The sequence below is a fragment of the Rhipicephalus sanguineus genome, chromosome 2, assembly GCF_013339695.2.
Source record: "Rhipicephalus sanguineus isolate Rsan-2018 chromosome 2, BIME_Rsan_1.4, whole genome shotgun sequence".
In the NCBI taxonomy this organism is placed as follows: domain Eukaryota; kingdom Metazoa; phylum Arthropoda; class Arachnida; order Ixodida; family Ixodidae; genus Rhipicephalus; species Rhipicephalus sanguineus.
Window position 1 is genome coordinate 156,946,485 of NC_051177.1, and position 18,064 is coordinate 156,964,548.

The 18,064-nt window shown below is 45.9% G+C and overlaps 1 long non-coding RNA gene across 1 annotated transcript; it reads left to right on the plus strand.

Moving 5' to 3' along the window:
* Positions 1-14,934: 14,934 nt before the first annotated feature.
* Positions 14,935-17,717, plus strand: LOC119381345 (uncharacterized). Its single transcript, XR_005181391.1, has 3 exons — positions 14,935-15,057; positions 16,466-16,577; positions 17,499-17,717. It is a non-coding gene; the product is annotated as an uncharacterized LOC119381345 (long non-coding RNA).
* Positions 17,718-18,064: the final 347 nt, after the last annotated feature.

Sequence of the window (18,064 nt, forward strand, 5' to 3'; positions counted from 1 at the left end):
ATGAAGATAATAGACAATGCTAAGACGCTATACCACTTGCTAGGAAGAAAACAACTGAAGATAGTACGCTGAAAAACGGTTCCACCATATTACCAACTGAAGCACAGTACAAAATACGTATATCTCTGTGAGACCATATCCACGTAAAGCAAGTGAGATAATACCTACCAACTAAACTCCTTTGTGTATGAGAATTTATGCGTAGGACAGCTTGCCACGGTGGCTATTTAAACTGTTTCGTAGTATGTCGTCAGTATGATATAAAGAGAAAAATAAATTTTCATTATGTCATGACGTGATAAACTCTGGAGACGTCATACGCTAAAACTTTGCGCTTGACGTCAACACTAGGGCAATAAAAATGCCAATTAATAAATGGAACCGCTGTAAGAACAGTAAGTGAGCGGTGAGAGTTAAAATTATGCTGTAATAACTAAAATTATTTCACGAGTGGAAACTTGCCCATTAACGATGTCGCCTCGTAGGTATGCAGCAGATTACGACTTCATTAATTGATCATTATTTTAATAAAGTGGTATTACAGTTAATTATTAAGACGACTGGATAGTGTGGTTCTAATCTATCAAGCGGAAGCGCTCCGGGCAAGGTCAAATATGCCGTGAGCCAGGGATTTCTGAGTATATTTAAATATGCTTTCTAACGTGAATGAAGAAGATAATAAAGAGTACAACAAGAAATTGTTTTCATCCATTCGAACACACGTTCTATAGTAGAGAAGTCCGAATTGATGGACATTTTAATGTGAATGTTTACATCGAAAATGCAAATAAAATACAAATAAATGTGCGCATCAACTCTATCCCAACGTTCAGACACCTGATATGTTTTATTGCGATAAGCTTGTCGATAAGAGACCGCGCTGAAACAAGTGCCGACAACACATACGTAGCACCTGGTGCTATGTGAAGAGCCATTGTTTAATGATGCTAGTTCTATCAGGCGTGTATTTCTCTTTATATTGTCGCGATATCGTAGACGCGCTGTCTTGTCGGAGAAAGGTGTTTAACGATATCTTTAGTTGCGCGTTGCTAAATATCTCTAAATATCTCTATTGCTATTGCTATTGATATATTGCTAAATATCTCTGGTTTTGCTATAAACGAGAGCAAATGTAGGCATGAAATAGCTACCGGGAGAGCAGATTGGTGACGCTTATGCTAGCCATAGCCTTGTGCGTGTTCTAGACGTTCAGTATCTGAAGCTTGCGGGGCGAGTGGGGCCTAGGCAGCACCGGCGGCTGCACTCACAACCCTTTTCCAAACGTAATTGTTGGCTATAGTGTACTAGACAGGGGAGTGCCAGGAACGAGCTCCAAAGGTGAAGCCCAAGCATGGTCGCGCCCAAACACGGTCAAGCCACTTGTGGCGCTGCGATCGGTAGCCTGTAATGTGTCGCTTAATAGTTGCACGCACCTCTACCGAGGTGGTGCAGAGGTAGAATGCCCGCTTCCCACTAAAGAAGCCCGGGCTCGCATCGCAGCTGTATATAGAGGGTTTTTACATTTAGCGTCATTTTGTCAGTGTTTTTTAGTGAGCGTAATCATTTGCAGCGCCACCGCACAGTACTCAACAAAAATGTAAAATATGGCCTAATGGATGACTTGGAAAATGCAAAACGGTTCAGAATACTTTCAGTCGGTGTTTGCCAAAAAGACTGAACACTCACCGGCGTTATCTCCTGAACTTACTGGTAATGAAATGATTGAAATCGAAACTGTTTATGCTGGTTTCAACAGTCTGCTGCGCGCTCTGGACACCTCCAAGGCTACGCAGATAGACGGTATATCATCTCATGTGCTTAATCAGTGTCACACTATTGTTGCACAATAAATATGCGTTGTGCACAAATTGTACAGCAGACGACGGACATCCGCTGGTGCAATCCTCGATGACGCTTCGTGGTATACCAGCCGAGCGGCCATATCTGGTTCTGGACGCCAACACGCCGACATAGTCTCAGCGAAAAACTTCTCTAAGAATACGTCGGGCCATCAGGGTACTTCGACGTATCGGCGCACTGGACTACGTAGTAGTACCCGACAGCATCACAAACTCTCGGTGGCACCGGTCACTCCCCAAGTTCGTGGTGCGCCTCAAGACACTTCATGCCTGCTAAGAAAGTTTTAGAACTTGCGCTTGCTTTTGTGTTTTCCTGCTAAACATGCATGGGTTTCCTTTTTGCTTTCGTGTGAGTTCGAAGCATCGGGATGGTGATTTTTAAGAACGGCGCATTACCACGCCCAATAGAACCCGCCGTAAGAGCACGCGCACAGCGCGACTAGTCAATTTTATTCGAGAGCTAACGCGAGCAACAACAATAACGTAGGAATCTTCGATCACTGATGTATAATACACGATGCGTTCCAACCGTGATCAAATTGCCGACGGTCGAAGACTGTGATCGCCGCTGTCAGTATACAGCATGTATTTCTAGTACTTTGTCTTTTTGTTTCCGGGGCACAAGTTCGCACAAAAAATCACCGCCATATCCACGTAGTGAATCATGTTACAGGAGCTTGCTCGGAGATGATTGGGCAACGCGCGAATCCTCCGTACACATTCCTCTGCCATCATACATAGACGTGACAGCGTTGTTATATATGCATTATCCCTCTTCGCGTCGGCCTCCCGGGCTCTCACCGCAGGGTCTTGGCGGCGAGCCCGCCGCGCAGCAGCATGAACACCCCACCTTGTCTGGGGTGTCCATGCTGCGGAGCGTCAACGAAGAGTGTTCACTAACTGAGCTCCCGGAGAAGAGAAAGGAAGCGCGCCAAACGCAAGCGCCAAACGAGAGGCGCGGCCCTACAGCGGTCACCTGTATAACTAGCGCATGCGCGAGTGTGGTGCCCACCGCCTTGAGTGGCGGCGCGCCATGTAGTGAGCATTCTTGAAATCACCGGATAGTGTACACGCCGGTGACAACTAGAGTTACTGCATATGCTACCTTTAGGTAGCAGAGTTGCGCATCTGTCTTCCAAACGCCGCTAGCAACCATGCGTTGCGGAGAAGCTGACGCTGGGGCCAATTTTTGTATTTCTCGATGGCGCCGCTGCAGCGAACTGGGTTGACACTAGTCATTCACATTAAAGTAAATCACCGGTCTTCGGCACGCCAAAGATGTCGACCGGTGACCCGGTAGGCATGTCGTCTGCAAAAACGGAGTGAGTCTTCGCGACATAGCCATGGTTGCTAGCCAGACCTATGCGCAACTCTGCTACCCAAAGGTAGCATATACAGTAACTCTAGTGACAACGGACAAAGTGCGCCATGTAGTGAGCATTCTTGAAATCACCGGAGAGTGTACACGCTGGTGACAACGGACAAGGTGCGCCATTTAGTGAGCATTCTTGAAATTGTACACGGCGGTGACAACGGACAAGGTGCGCCATCTAGTGAGCATTCTTGAAATCACCGGAGAGGGTACACGCCGGCGACAACGAAGAAGGTGCACCATCTAGTGAGCGTTCTTGAAATCACCAGAGAGTGTACACGCCGGTGGCAACGGACAAGGTGCGCCATCTAGTGAGCATTATGAAATCACCGGAGAGGGTACACGCCGGCGACAACGAAGAAGGTGCACCATCTAGTGAGCGTTCTTGAAATCACCAGAGAGTGTACACGCCGGTGGCAACGGACAAGGTGCGCCATCTAGTGAGCAATATGGAATCACCGGAGAGGGTACACGCCGGCGACAACGAAGAAGGTGCACCATCTAGTGAGCGTTCTTGAAAGCACCAGAGAGTGTACACGCCGGTGGCAACGGACAAGGTGCGCCATCTAGTGAGCATTATGAAATCACCGGACAGTGTACTCGCCGGTGACAACTAGAGTTACTGTATATGCCATCTTTAGCTAGCGGAGTTGCGCACCTGTCTTCCAAACGCCGCTAGCAACCATGCATTACGGAGAAGCTGACGCTCGGCCATTTTTTTTATTTCTCGATGCCGCCGCTGCAGCGAGATGAATTAGAACTAGTCATCGACAGCCAATGTTTATCGCCGCCCTTCGACACGCCAGACATGTTAATCGGCGACGCGGTAGGCATGTCGCCTGCGAAAACAGAGTGCGACTTCACCGCGTAGCTGTTGTTGCTAGCCGGAACTATGCGCAACTCTGCTACCTAAAGGTAGCATATACAGTAACTCTAGTGACAACGGACAAGGTGCGCGATCTAGTGAGCATTCTTGAAATCACCAGCGAGTGTACACGCCGGCGACAACAGACGCGAGCATAAGGAGCAAGCTCCTAAAAGCTCCTAAAAGAGTTTCTTCTTTAATAGCCCGACTGCCGTCTTCTTGGCTGCCACGGCTACGTGTCAATATACTCTCCATGTTGTGTCGCGCTGTGAGTCGCAACACGGTGGCCGTGGTCAATGTGGCCACAAGCCTGAACGGTGACATCGGCAAACGTTAAATTATTTAGCGAACATCAGTAACAGAAACGATGCTTATTTCGCAAACTTTTTACGTCGGCTCCGCTTTGCAATGCTGGCGCGAAACTGAGCATTAATAGCATGTTGCTCCTGATATTGGGCGCGACTGTACTTCCGCTGTGACCATCGTAACTGAGATGCATATCTCGTATCGGTGACAATGACTTATTTTCACCTCATAATTCGCCGTTCCTTTTCTGGACCTTTCAATTGTTCTTTCATTTGCGACCAATTTATGCGCCATGTTGTCGGATGGCCTAATCGCGCCATTTAAACGCCGAAACCAGCCAAGAAGATCGAAAAAAAAACAGTATTGATCCCTATCACCACGCAGCCGCCTACTGCCCTGGCAGTAATGTACTGCTTGGTACCTCTGAGCGACCTGCGACTTGTGTGACCAGCTTCTGTCGGTACATTGTCCCTTACAAATTCATAAAGGAGACATCAGCTGTGGAATACCTCGCTACAACTGTTGACGTCCCAAGTCGCCGACGCTCCCGGGGGAGAAAAGTTGTTGGCGGCCTCAGGCCCTTCCGTCTTCGTTCACTGTATTACGTGCGGCCAGGCTAACCAATTTCCTCCAGGGGGAAATTAGTGTAAGTATTTGTGCGGGCTTCACCTTCCTAATCTGCAAAAATATCACCAGTGATTTGCGTTGCTCTCTCCTTCATCAGCGCCACATTGTTCTTTTAGAGAGAAGCGTCGCCTCAAGCAATGTATTTGAATAAGCAGGAGAATAGTGAATTTACTTATGATTCCTCAAAGACCCATGAGGGATGGGGTTTGACATTAGGGGCGGTCATATACAGAAAAGAGCTCTTCTATGATGCGTGTGATGATGGCTGTGTCAGATTGAAGCAATGTCTTGGTGCAAGGTCATTCCATTCCTTTAGTGTCTGGGTGTAGAATGAGGCATCGGAGACAGGGCGAACTTGAGGAGGGTAGATGGTCTTTTCGTGGTTGTTCCGGCTTGAGTGGCGATGTGCAGGAACAATGAGACCTGTTTGAGGTGAATTGTTAAAGAATTTGTGGAACAGAGAAGGGCGGCCAACTGGACGACGTTATACAAGGCTCGGGAGGTTGTCTTGGGAAATGAGTTTCGAGGAGCGAGAAGAGCAGGAATAATTCCAAAAATATCTAGCATACGGCAGGTCTCTGCACAGATTCGAGCTTATTCATGGGGTTATTATGATAAGGGTACCACAGAGCACATGAATATTTGAATTTAGATCTGACCAAAGACCAGTGGGTTAGAAGTTTGGCAGAGGAGGGTGCTGATCGGATATTACATCGTAGAAAACCAAGAACACAGTCATCAGTGCTTCTTATGCTGGTTATGTGGGTGCACCATGATAGATGGGGGATGAGATTATTTTTCCGTACTTGTAATTGATAACAGCGTATAATACGGGGCCACATATTTTGTAATCACGAGTAGGGTACGATTTCCTGCGATGAAAAATAAGGAGCTTTTTATGCGTTTATTGACATTAACCACTTGTGGCACCAAGCTTTATGTGATAGATGTCTGATTGCAGGGATAAAATATCTTTATTATCGTTGATAGGGTGGTATAAGCACGCAGCCGTCCGCAAGCAGCCGCGTTTCCGATGATACGTTATTTGGAACATCGTTGATGTATACGAGAAATAGTAGGGGACCGAGGGCAGTACCCTCATAAACACCGGAGGTCTAGCTCCGCGCGTGCGAGCGCGCCGGAAATTTTGGCGTGAAAAGGAACCAACCGGAACTGCGTCACTGTTCGTGCAATAGCGAAGCCGCGCTGTACTCTGACAGATGGTTCGCGTCGCTCACCGATCCGAACTCACTGCGAGAGATCTGTTTATGCACCAGAGGCTCAAAGAACATTAGAGACGCTGAAAGTTCTGCAGCTGGATTACAATATCTGCAATGTAGACAGCTTATCGCAATGTAGACAAGTGGCTTTCGTGTCTACCACGGTGGCCTCCGTTTTGGCTCCGGCTGCGCGCCGTTGCCGGAGCAAATCGCGGAGGCCACGCTTCATCAGTGTTGTTGTTGCCGAAGGCACGGCATGCGGAAAATGACGTTTGTTCAGACTTTCAAGGCACCAGACTGCCGTGGCCGCTGCTTTTTTGCGAAATATTCAATTTGCGTTCACTGTTGAGAAGTGTCATGTCAATATTGGAATTCAGCAGTTAGCTGTGATTACACAATCAAGTTATTTTTGAATGTGCTTGAGCTTCCTTTATGATGTGCTGGAAGGGCCGAACAAAACGCCGCAAGTGACGATTGGGCTCGTTTGGCAGAGACAAGCTCGTCGTAGCTAGTACATGGTGTGGATCGATGACTCGTACTACGTTCACAAAAGAATGGCTGAAAACTGGTTGTAGGAGATAGCAGAGAGCATGAGTGACCGGTCAGAACCAATCAAATTCTTGGAGCCAAGGAAATGTGGCCGCATTTCGTTGGTTTCCTCCATGCCGCAGCAGTTATGGGCATAGATAGCGATCATGCATGAGAAGGCGAATGTTCTACAGTAGACTAAAAGGCGCGCGGTGCGGAGACCGGTGCTGTGTCCGCAACGGCGCCTCATGTGCGGATCGCCAATAACGGACAGAAATGCACATAAAGTTTGAACTGTTTCAATTCCCACTTAACCAGTATAGGTCAGGGGCGGCAGATAAATGTGGAGACGGGTAAAGCATGCAGGGAATGATGTTTCAGCTGCACTAACGTGAAACGTGGGGAGTGGCGAAGCATGTAGTGCGCGCCGGTGTTTTCCATAGGAAAAGTGCTGCAACTGGGCAATGAGAGACAAGAAGAGTCTGGCCGAGATAATTCGCCACATTGTCTTGAGAGAGATTCCTCTGATGAGACACTAGTGGTACCAAGCCTAAAACCGGGCATGTAGGGAACGTGTTTCAGCTCCACTAACGCTGTAGGAAAGCTGCGTCGGAATGCAGCTTACCCTAAGGTGATTCTTCTTATTCTTCTTTTGTCTCTCATTGCCTATTAGCAGCGATTTTGCAGTAAGCTGTGTTCGTGTTACAAGCCACAAAATCGCTACGAAGTATACTTTGCAGGAAAAAATTGGCATTTGAAACCAATTTTGAGACAGAATTGAACAAATTTCTGTTAATAAATGCAAGTAAATCCCGATAAGTCATCGGCTATTTGTTGGGCTAACTGTTTCTGTCTCTTTCCTCCAGCCCTTTTTTCATGCTTCTAACTTCGCGCCAGTTACGATATCTTCAGCAAACTAACTGTTCCCTTCTTAACCTTTAGAGGACCGGTGGCGAGTAGTGGGACTTGTCGAATTTTCGTGGACGCATACCCTTTAGGATGGACCGTGACGACATGACACGCCGACAAGCCGAGACCCTGAGGCACTTCGCTCCTAAAAATGGCTGCCACATGTGTTGACAGAATCCGGAACAGTTGACAGAAAGACGGTGCATCAACGAAACCGTTTGCAGAAAGTTGGTGCGCTGACTCTGGCAAGGAAACGGAACATAAGAAGATGTTGCGGAGAACTTCGAAGTAGCGCACTTCTGGATAGAGATGCACTTCATAGTTGGCCTTTGACTTGCCACATCGTGATGAAAGAGTGCAGTAGGAATGCGCTGTTGAGGTAGATGAGGCGTGGATTAAGAATCTCTGATGTGAGGTCAGGCCCGTAGCCAGGAATTTCTGTCGAGAGGGGGGGGGGGGGGCGCTTGCTGAAACCTTGAATATCTGAGAAAAACACCTATTTTCAATATTTATTTTTGGTAAAAACACCGACTTCACCAACATTTCGAGGAGGGGCGGGGGCCTAGCCCCTCACCCCCATGGCTACGGGCCTGTGTGAGGTCATGTGATGCCCCATCCACCCCTGCCAACCCGAGTTTTGTCTACCGTGTGAATGCACCATTAAGCGCCTACCCTCTTCACTCTGCCCAACGAGAGCGGTGGAAGCTATACATAGAAAGATGGTAGGGTACTAAGAAGTTACGTCAGCGCACGTGATGAGACCCAATCGCTTTCCTCCGCTGCGATTCTTGTGCACGAGTTTTGGCGAATTTGTAATTTAACAGACTATATGGAGCGCGTTGTCGGCACGTGGCGGCATCCCGTCTCAAGAATCGCATCTGGTCCTATTGCCACTCTTGATTTATGTCGCATATTGGACAGACAATAGAGTAGTAGCTGTTTGACGTCAAACAGCAGGCGCTGCGCCCACCAAGACGGTGAGGACTGACCTCTTTATGAACATAGCGCAGTTGACGAAATGGAAACTTCGCGCTCCTCTTCCAAACACTTTTACCGCGCAAGACTTCTAGATGCGGCTGAGGTGTTCATAGCAGCGTCTGCTTGCCGCAGGGTGTGTTTTCTCACCAAGCCTGAGGTGTGGCACATGACCTTTTCAGAGTGCACATAGGCAGAATTTCCCTGATGTGTGCAGTCATCCATGTTGGCTTTACATGTAGCCCTGGAGGGCGTCTTTTCTCTACCGCCAGCACACCGCCGTATAACAACAGGTAGCAACCGCGACAGGCGATGCACCGGAGTGGCTTATGGCCAGATAGCGACTGCACTTCTACTTGGTCTACGCGCTTGGCCAACATTCGCAGAGATTTGCTAAAACAAGCGTATAACAGGTCTTCTGTAATGGGGGATACGGCGTTAGTGTGCGTGAAATGCCTCAGTTAATATGCTGACAGAGAAGCACAAGCCGCCATGTGGCGTCTCCGTAATCAGAAATACTACCCACATGGCAGACACACCCATACGTAATTGACATTGCTACGGGGAGTATATATTCGGTTAGCACTATTCGAGCTAACACTGCACACGGTACAAAGGAATGCAGCTCAAAGAGCAGCTCCAGACTCTGCCCCGCGACAACAACGTCATCTTCATCCATTCGGTGTGAATTCGGCGCCCGTTCCAGAGTGACCTTTCCATACCCATAACAATATGCATGTTTTGCCTGGCATCGCGGTAATCTTTGCAGCACTAGGTAGACGTAAGCACGCTGTACAGGTGCCGCTGCCTGCGCGTCAGTTGTGAAATGAAAACTCGTCAAGCGTCCCAACAGCGCCAGCTTGCCTGGTGCCCATGGCGCAGTTTTACTAATTTATGTCACTACGTTTTGACATGGCCTCTTACGTTTTTTCTCAAGTTGTTTTTGTGATATATCCCAGCAACGTTGTATGTACAGTAATAGCCTTAGTAATAAATGCAGTAATAGCATTCTTTGCAGCAAATTTACTGTCTTAATATGCAGAAGGTAACATTTTTGCTCCAAGTGTAAAATTTTATTTCTATTGTTATATGTAGCGCTCGGTACCATATTTCCTTATTATAACCAATTAAAAACTCATTGTATTTGCCTCCGACACCTGTCATTTTGTTATTGCTATCATAATGAACTATGAGCAGGATTAAGTAGCTTTTATACCTCGATCGTATGTTGCGAAATTAAAATCTTATACATTTGAAGGCGACCTTTGTCTGCCATCTCTCATCTATTCTGACCTTTCGCTAGCGACGACAAACAACACATGCACCGCGCACGCTTTTCGTTCTCAAGGTGGCTTCTAATGATTAGGCAGTGTTCCTTTTCGCCAATTTGTACAGCAGTTCTTATTCACTAATTGTAAAGATTTCTTCCCCAGTTTTAGTGTTAAGCTAGGGTGCAATGCATCACGTCTCGCACGTCATATCATGTCATGATCAAAAAGTGAGGTGAGCTAACATGCGAAATTGTTGTTGCAGACTGATGACATGCAATGAAGCCGCTTATATAATGAATGCAGAGAAGTACCCACTGCTTTATATGCTCATAAACCGGCACTTGGTGAGTATGATTCGTGTTCTGTTTTTTTCACGCACTTGATAAAACAAAAGAAAACACTCCATTTCCATGCTGATGCTTTCCTTCAGTAATGTTGTTTCTTTCACGATTCGGCGCTCCTCTAGCTATGGCTCTATGATTATTTTGCACTGTGTTATCTTTACTTGTATTCTTCATGCCGGTCTGTTGTTGGCATATTTTTTTTCAATAAATGTACAATGATAAGTTCAAATTTTCCAAAGCCCACATTAGTATCTTCATTAATTAAAAATCCTTCTTGTCACTAATGTCGCAATAACACCTTAAAAGCAAGTAGCCTGTTCAGCTGTCCCACTTATATAGTCCTAAGACTCATAGGGAAAAGCTACGTGTTTGTTAGGTTTCATACAAGATTTTTTATACAAGGACTATGGGAGGACATATATGCCGTGGTCGCAAGGACATTAGAACCCTAAACACGAACATGCATATGTATTTACCAGCCAAGGCTCCTCATTGCAAGAGGAATGCGTTAAGAGTCATATGTTTAGATACATGGACAAGCTCCTGAAACGCAAGCGCCTTGTCTCTATCGTGTGACCAACCGGAGGGCAATAAATTCCCTTCATTATGTATTTGGCTGCGTTCTGACAAGAATGACCGATATTATACAAACCTTTCTGAAATAAATTTCCCGTCTGACGGCAATGTCGGAGCCGGAGCATTACCGCGAAAAGGGTTTACCGTCGGTAAAACGGACGCTTAAGTGAATTGTTTCATAATTACGAAATATTAAACATCACAAACAAGACGGAACACACATCAGCGCTCTATCTGTGCGTACTTCTGTGTATTTCCACTTTTGTGCGCTATTTAATCTTTCTTAAGCATCACCTCAGTTCCCTAATAAGTTGCCGCGGCCAGACATGGAGTTCATGAGGGGAGACAAATGTCAGCAATAAATTGCATTCATAACGTTCAATGCGAATCCACTTAGTGAGAAAGCGAACACATGTGCTGGCTATAAAAACGTGCACAGCGTCGGTTTTAGGAATTCATTCCGCACTGTTCTGATGTACAACAAGGAAGAAAACAGAAAAGGAGAAGTCAGGGAGGTTAACCAGAAACGCTTCCGGTTGGCTAGCCTACATAGGGGAATCGGGGAAAGGGAATATAAAGACGAGAAATAGAGAGGCAGGCAAGCAGTTCTAATTTTGCGGAGCACCCGTACTACACAGCGACAGGAATGTTTTTCGTATCAACAACACAGCAAATAGAAAATATTTCACGTAGTAAATGAAATTACAGATGGTAAGCATCGATTCACTAAACATTATCATAGCTTGCACTAGAGGCCTCAATTCTAAAGAGACAGAAGAGCTGATGGGCAGCTAGGTAGTCCTGGCGGTTGCTATGTAGGCTTAATATTGCAAATTTTTTATTCCATTCTTCCTCTATTTCTTTCCTTTTTTCTCTTCTCTCTGTTTTTTCCGTATCCCTGTTTTGGATCTATTTGTATATCTCTCTCTCTCTCTGTATTTCTTTTCTCTTGCTTGGTCTTTCTATCTTTCCTTCTCGTTCTTCCGTTTCTTTCTCTCTCTGTCTGTGTTTCTCGCTTCTTTCTTTCTGTCTCTATCTATCGATGCCTATTTCTTTCTTCCTCTTTCTTTGAGTCTCTCGCATTCTCTTCTTTTGCATTATCTTTCGTCAATTCTATTTCTTTCTCTTTCTTTCTATGCTATGCTTTAGTATCTCCCCCCCCTCTCACCCTCCCATTCGTTTCCTATCCCCCTTCCTATACGATACCATACAAGGCTATGGGATATGCTGTGCTAGCGCGCGTGGATAGCCGGGTGGTTAAGACGCTCACCTTCGGATAATGGGCATGCGGGTTCGAATCTGGTTTCTTTTTGCCCAAAACTCCCCCTCCCCCCGTATTACTCTCTCGCTCTCTCTAGCTCTATTTCTCTTTGTTTTTGTCTCTCTCTCTTTCTCTGTGTGCTCGTTGTCTCGCCCATCAGAGTTATTACATCGCGCGCCGGCGCAGTCGGCGCACGTCTTTTGCCAGCGAAGCAGAAGATGAAGACGACGACGATGAAGACGAGCACGAAGAGAGCGCGTGTTGATTTCGCGGAGCAGCGCGTGCCGGTCTCGCGGAGCAGGTGCGGCAGCTGTGGCAATAGCGGGTGCTAGGCTCCAAAGAGTTGTCTTTTTTTGTACACACCAAAGGCTTTGCGACAGGCTAACACATTTTCGCTGTTAAAAATGGCAATGCTTCCAATGTATACGCATTTTTCATGCAAATTTGCTCGGAACAGTTTCATTGGACAGGCCGACCTATACAGATTCACGTGAACATTAGTGTTTACCTCTGCATGAAAAATGCTTGGTCGTTTAATTACCTACTTCGAAATGCTGTTTCAAATTGGCCGTATGTAAATCTCACAAGCTGTTAATCTGATATATAAAACCATGTAAACATGTCTACCTCCCCATTCGTCCCTTTTCGCACTACAGAATTCCTTGAGTAAATAGCATGACAGTTGCAAGCAGTAACCGTTCCAGGAAATGTTACTGCGTTAACCTTCGCATGCCCATTCAGAATTCAATCATGAACCTTGAGTATAATTTTCTCTTGTCAACATTCACCGAAGTTTTGTGGGCGCTCAAGCTTGCGTCATTTACTTAATACTTCCCTTCGGGACCCATTCGGCATGCGTAATATTTCTCCTAATGCCACAATTTACACCCATCGCGGTGGTTACGCTCTAGTGACACGGCCAGTGGATCTGCGCTGCCGCCATTTTGCGGCGTCGTTAGTCGGCTAGAAAGTGAACATGCTTCCTCTTTCAAGGACCTGGGATCTTTCGCGTGGTCTATTTTCGCGGGACCCACCTAACCGTGCCCCGTGGACACATTCCCATTTTGTCGGATATGCCACTCTTCGCAATACTTGGACGCAAACGACATTGACGTTTCTTTTATGAACGAGGCGACAATTTCTCGCTTGATATCCTGGCTTGTCCAGTCGATGTTCACCGGCTCAGTGATTTGCTCCATCAGTATGCTTAATTTATAGAAAATAACATATATTCCTGTTTCTCTGTCTGAAAATTTTGTGCTGGCGTCTACATTTTTTTCGTCCCGAAACTGAAGATTTTGAAATATAGGACGGGAGTTTATCCCTTTTCGAGGAAAGCTTTGCGTAAATCTAACAGCTTTAAACGCATCGCCTGCATTCTTCTGCTGGCGTCCTGAGAGGAATGGTGAATGTGGCGAGCTTAAGGTTGTCGACGTGTTAAGTATTTGTAAAAGTACTCATTGAACAAGAATTTTTAGTGAGGCAGCCCCATCATGCACATGTCACAATGAGATCTCATTCCCACTAGTCGTAATCGGTTTTGAGTGAGTGTGTGCGAAAGTCCTCTATGTTGGTACGCGTTTCCTACAAATAGATTCTAGCATATGCATGCCTCAGAGATACCTGGCTCTTGGTATTGCATGTTTACGAGTCAAGGGTGCCGCTTCTGCCTTACCCGATGTGGAATGCGCCAATCACACAGTGGGCTTCTTCGATATACAATGGAGCCTGCAGATACCGAACTCTAAAAACAATTGTTTTAGTTCGATATATCGGATCATTCGATATACCACTTGTAATGAAATGTTTGCATTTTCCATGCGAATTTTGATGCTCGAGCTGGCTTCACAGCACTGCTTGCAATAACATAAGGAAGACGCTCTCACGGCAGTAAGAAGGTTTGCTTGTTTGTTTCGCCGTTTCATTTTGTATTATTGCGGGGCGTGTAGTTGGGGATGCAGTTATATGCAAGGGGGGGGGGGTGTTATGCGCGAGAAAATGCGGTCTCGATATAAATAGAGCGCCAAAGTCTTCATACGCAGCTGTGCGTACCCGTCGGGCACCGGACCGGTCTTGTCTGCCTTGACCCTCGTGTAGGTCTTCTTTTTCATTATCGTATTCAGCGTGCCTCTTGGTATGCTGCAAGCAGCGGCGACGGAAGGCGAGAACAGCAGGTTCCTCTGTTTTTATGCACTCACCGCGTTACCAAAACGAACGGAGTAGCGAAAGGCGACCACGCACGAAGGGCTGGCGGAGTAACGACATTAATTATGCGGGAAAGCATGTGACGGCAAGCGGCAGTTTCTACTTGCTCTGCGCGGAGCTCTTGTTAATCTCACCGACTGCTCTCCCAAATGCATGCGGGAGAGGCCCCTTCCGTGTAGAAGAGCCCAAAAATTGTGAGAAAAGCCAACCTATTTGGGCGTTTTGCGCTACCCGATATATCAAGTGTTCGAACTATATTTGTCTCGATGTAGTCGCAGAGTTTCGTACGCAATGACATTAAAGCATTCTCGTGCTCGGCAATAGTTCGATACAAAAGATAATTCCAGTTACCTGAGTTTCATATAGCCGAATTCGACTGTACTATCTTCCTGGCTAAGCTTCGGTTTTCTTGAGGACGAACATGTTACCGGAGTAGTTTCTCTCATGACATAACCCAGTCGCTGCCAACCGGCACAATCTAAATCGCAATATTGAAAACTAAAACTACAGTCTTTGTTCATTTCCCTATAGTAAACAATTCAAGTGAGCTTCATGTTTTATATAGCTTCCAATTATTGACTGAATTGAAAATGTGTCTTCTCATTCCACAGGTTATGTGCCAGCTGCATGACAGCAAGAGCAATGAAGTACGCAGTTCTCATGCTACTATGGGCGACTCTATCCTGGGCGTCACAGAATCCGACTACATGCACAAAGACCACTATTGATGTTGGCAATGGTGAAGATAAGGATACAGCCCGAAGACGGCTTTAATTCGCTTTTTTATATCAACTGTGTCTACCTTTCTGAATCGTGACGTGCGGAAATTATGTGATTGCAAAGTTATCTCCGGATTTGATGGCGTTTGTAAGATACTTCACATGCGAGCTTATTTATTATTTTCCATCATATCTACTTTAAAATGTAAGAAATATTGTCACGTGGTTGTGACGGTGTAGAAGACGGCACTCGGGCTACTAAAGACGTAACTCTTTATTTTGGCGAACTCGTGCCCGGGAAACGAAAAGTGATAATAAAATCAATACAAGCTGTACATTGATAGCGGCGAACCGAGCGCCGGCCGTCAATATTCTGATCAGCGGTAAGTCGCGTCGGTATTCATATATGCGGCATCGAACATTCGAGCATTATCGCCGGTGGTCGCGTTAATTTTGGAATGAAGTCAACTGTTTGCGCTTGCGCGTTCAAGCCTATCAGGTGATTCTGAAACAATCTTGAAGGTTACCAAACATTTGGGCGCCGTTTGCGCAATGCAGTGGTTATAGTGTAACGGACCAGTTATATAAGATAGCAAAAGACGCCCGCGCAGTCTGGGTGACATCCTCAGTCCTGGGCGTCATACGACACTACCACAGCTTTTGGCCACGCAGTGAGCGTTTGTTGGTCCCCGAGGTGGGCGCGGCTAAGCAGCGACACCTCCCAGTGCCTCTCGCGTAGGGTTAGGGTTAGGAGGGGGGGAATGGCTGTTTTCAGCTCGCGCACCCACACCATACACCGGCTGCCATCTGTGCTTGAAGCGCACGGCTTAGAACTACGTGCCACTAAACCATATTTCTCATTGACAAGAAATGCGAACTCCCCCTAACAAAGCCCGGTGAAAGTGTTCCTCAACTACTACAGGTATGTTTATGCTTGCAATAAGGACACTGCCGTTCCACATTTTAAGCCAACCTTCACTGCACATTCTGGTCCTGTTCGATTGTTCAATGCAACGCGAAATATCCCAGAAGTCACTGCTCCAATTCATACAGAGCAAGGCCTCGCGCTAGGCATGTGCTTATAAGCACGTATGCATCAAGCTATAATGCTTTTAAGAAGTCCACATCGCAAAAAAATTATTATTACGTTATTCCTTAGTGCCACGTAGCTCATATTGAACCTTTTTTTTTTGGCGCTTCAATAGTGATTTGCGTTCGCTCTTTTCATCTGATCCGCATGCAATGTCACGTCTCTCGTCTGTTTCTGTGTTTTTGTAACCGCAGGGAGTCACAGATAACATGCAGAACATTATGTGGGTAATAAATTACTTACTCGTATTTATTCAAATAACCATCTGCCTTTTCGGTTTATCGTATGTAAATTCAATTTACCGATTTACACTTATTGCTGCTCTGTCACCGTCACAGGCAAATGTGAAACAAGTGCACTATCTCATCGACCGGGCCGTGTCACGCAGCTAAGTTGCCCCTGCGCAAATATGACTTGTGATGACCATCGGAAGCGAGTGATAGTTACATGGTAAGATGTGAATTCAGAAAGTCAACCTGCAACCGGAAAGAAATATCAGTCTTGCTTCTGGTACACATGCTCTTGTTTCATGATGGATTGGAAAACTGATAATTTTAGTTAGTTTCTGAAGCAGTTTGTAACCCTGAATTCGTTTGTGAGTCCGCAACCTGAATGTTACAGGTTCGGGTCCCTGCCGGCAGCAACTTGTCTTTTCATCCACTCTAAGGCTGCAAATTAATATCACAACTGCTACAAATATTGTCCAGTTTACAACAAACGTCCCCTATACTTTCCTTGGTGTGATTGTCTGTTGGTTGTCATTAATTTTCATACAAGTTCGTCGCTTATATTTTTAGTGTGCGAATATCTATATGATGCTGTAGCCTAAGCACTGAAAGTTTCGAAAACTGTTTCACAGTTTCTTCAATAGCTTGAGCTAGACTAACTACCGGAATGAGAAAAATAATATACTGCGACGTACAAGTTACATGGTGGAGGTGAAAATTTCAAGCGGCCAGCCAAGGCTGCTGTGTGCGTCCCATACGAAAATGATAAACTCTAAAATAATTGAGATCATGGTTATTTTCCAAATTGCCAAGTTATGACTGTATGCTATTCCGAAATTAGGTTAGTCAATACCTCCCGCACGAAGATTTTACTGGCAAGAGAAGTGTCATTTAAAACTAAGAAAAAATTTACGTAGCTTTTGATGAAATGCCTAAAATTCACCATTTATGCATTTTATATATGAGGCTGTAGCGAAGCGCATAAACACCCACGAACAAAAGGACATGAAACATTTCAAGTGCTATAATCTAGGAATATTCGCGGATAATTGAAAATGATCGTTACGCTCGCAATGAAAAATATTTCCTGCTTACGGACAGTACACTGCAGCTTACTTTTTGACTGATTTCTTTTTATTTACAGGTGTTGATTTTTCGCAAGTTGAAACGAAAGCACAAGAGGAGAAATGGCTGATTATACGTGTCCTCAATTTGTTCCTAACCCACGTGCCGTCAGACCTTTTTGGGTTCCTATTTCTTACGAGGGGCTATCACGAAACTGATTCATTGCTAAGAATACAGCCCCTAGACATGGTTTAGACTGAGATATAGATAAAAATAAACAATTTGCTTTTTCGGGAAACCTCATTTGTTGTTTTCATAGCGTGAGGAGGAAGGAGAAGTGGTGGAGTGGCTGTGCTGCTTCGCTCGTCTTCGTAAAGTTTTTCCTATTCTATGTGCCTCATTGCGCATCCTCTTGCACACTGACCTTCTGAGCTTCGGGCATGATCCCAGCAAGGGTGCGGCGCCCCCGAGACCGCACCCAACGAGGCCCTCTGTGCTTCAACCCGGTACCACACCACACCAAGCACAGCAGATTCAAGCGGCGGCAGCCCGCACCGGGGCTATTTCTGGCGCTGGATTGCAGCTTCCATCGGCTACAGGTCAGAACTATAGTCCATCTTCTGCCACGCTCTCGCTACCACCTGG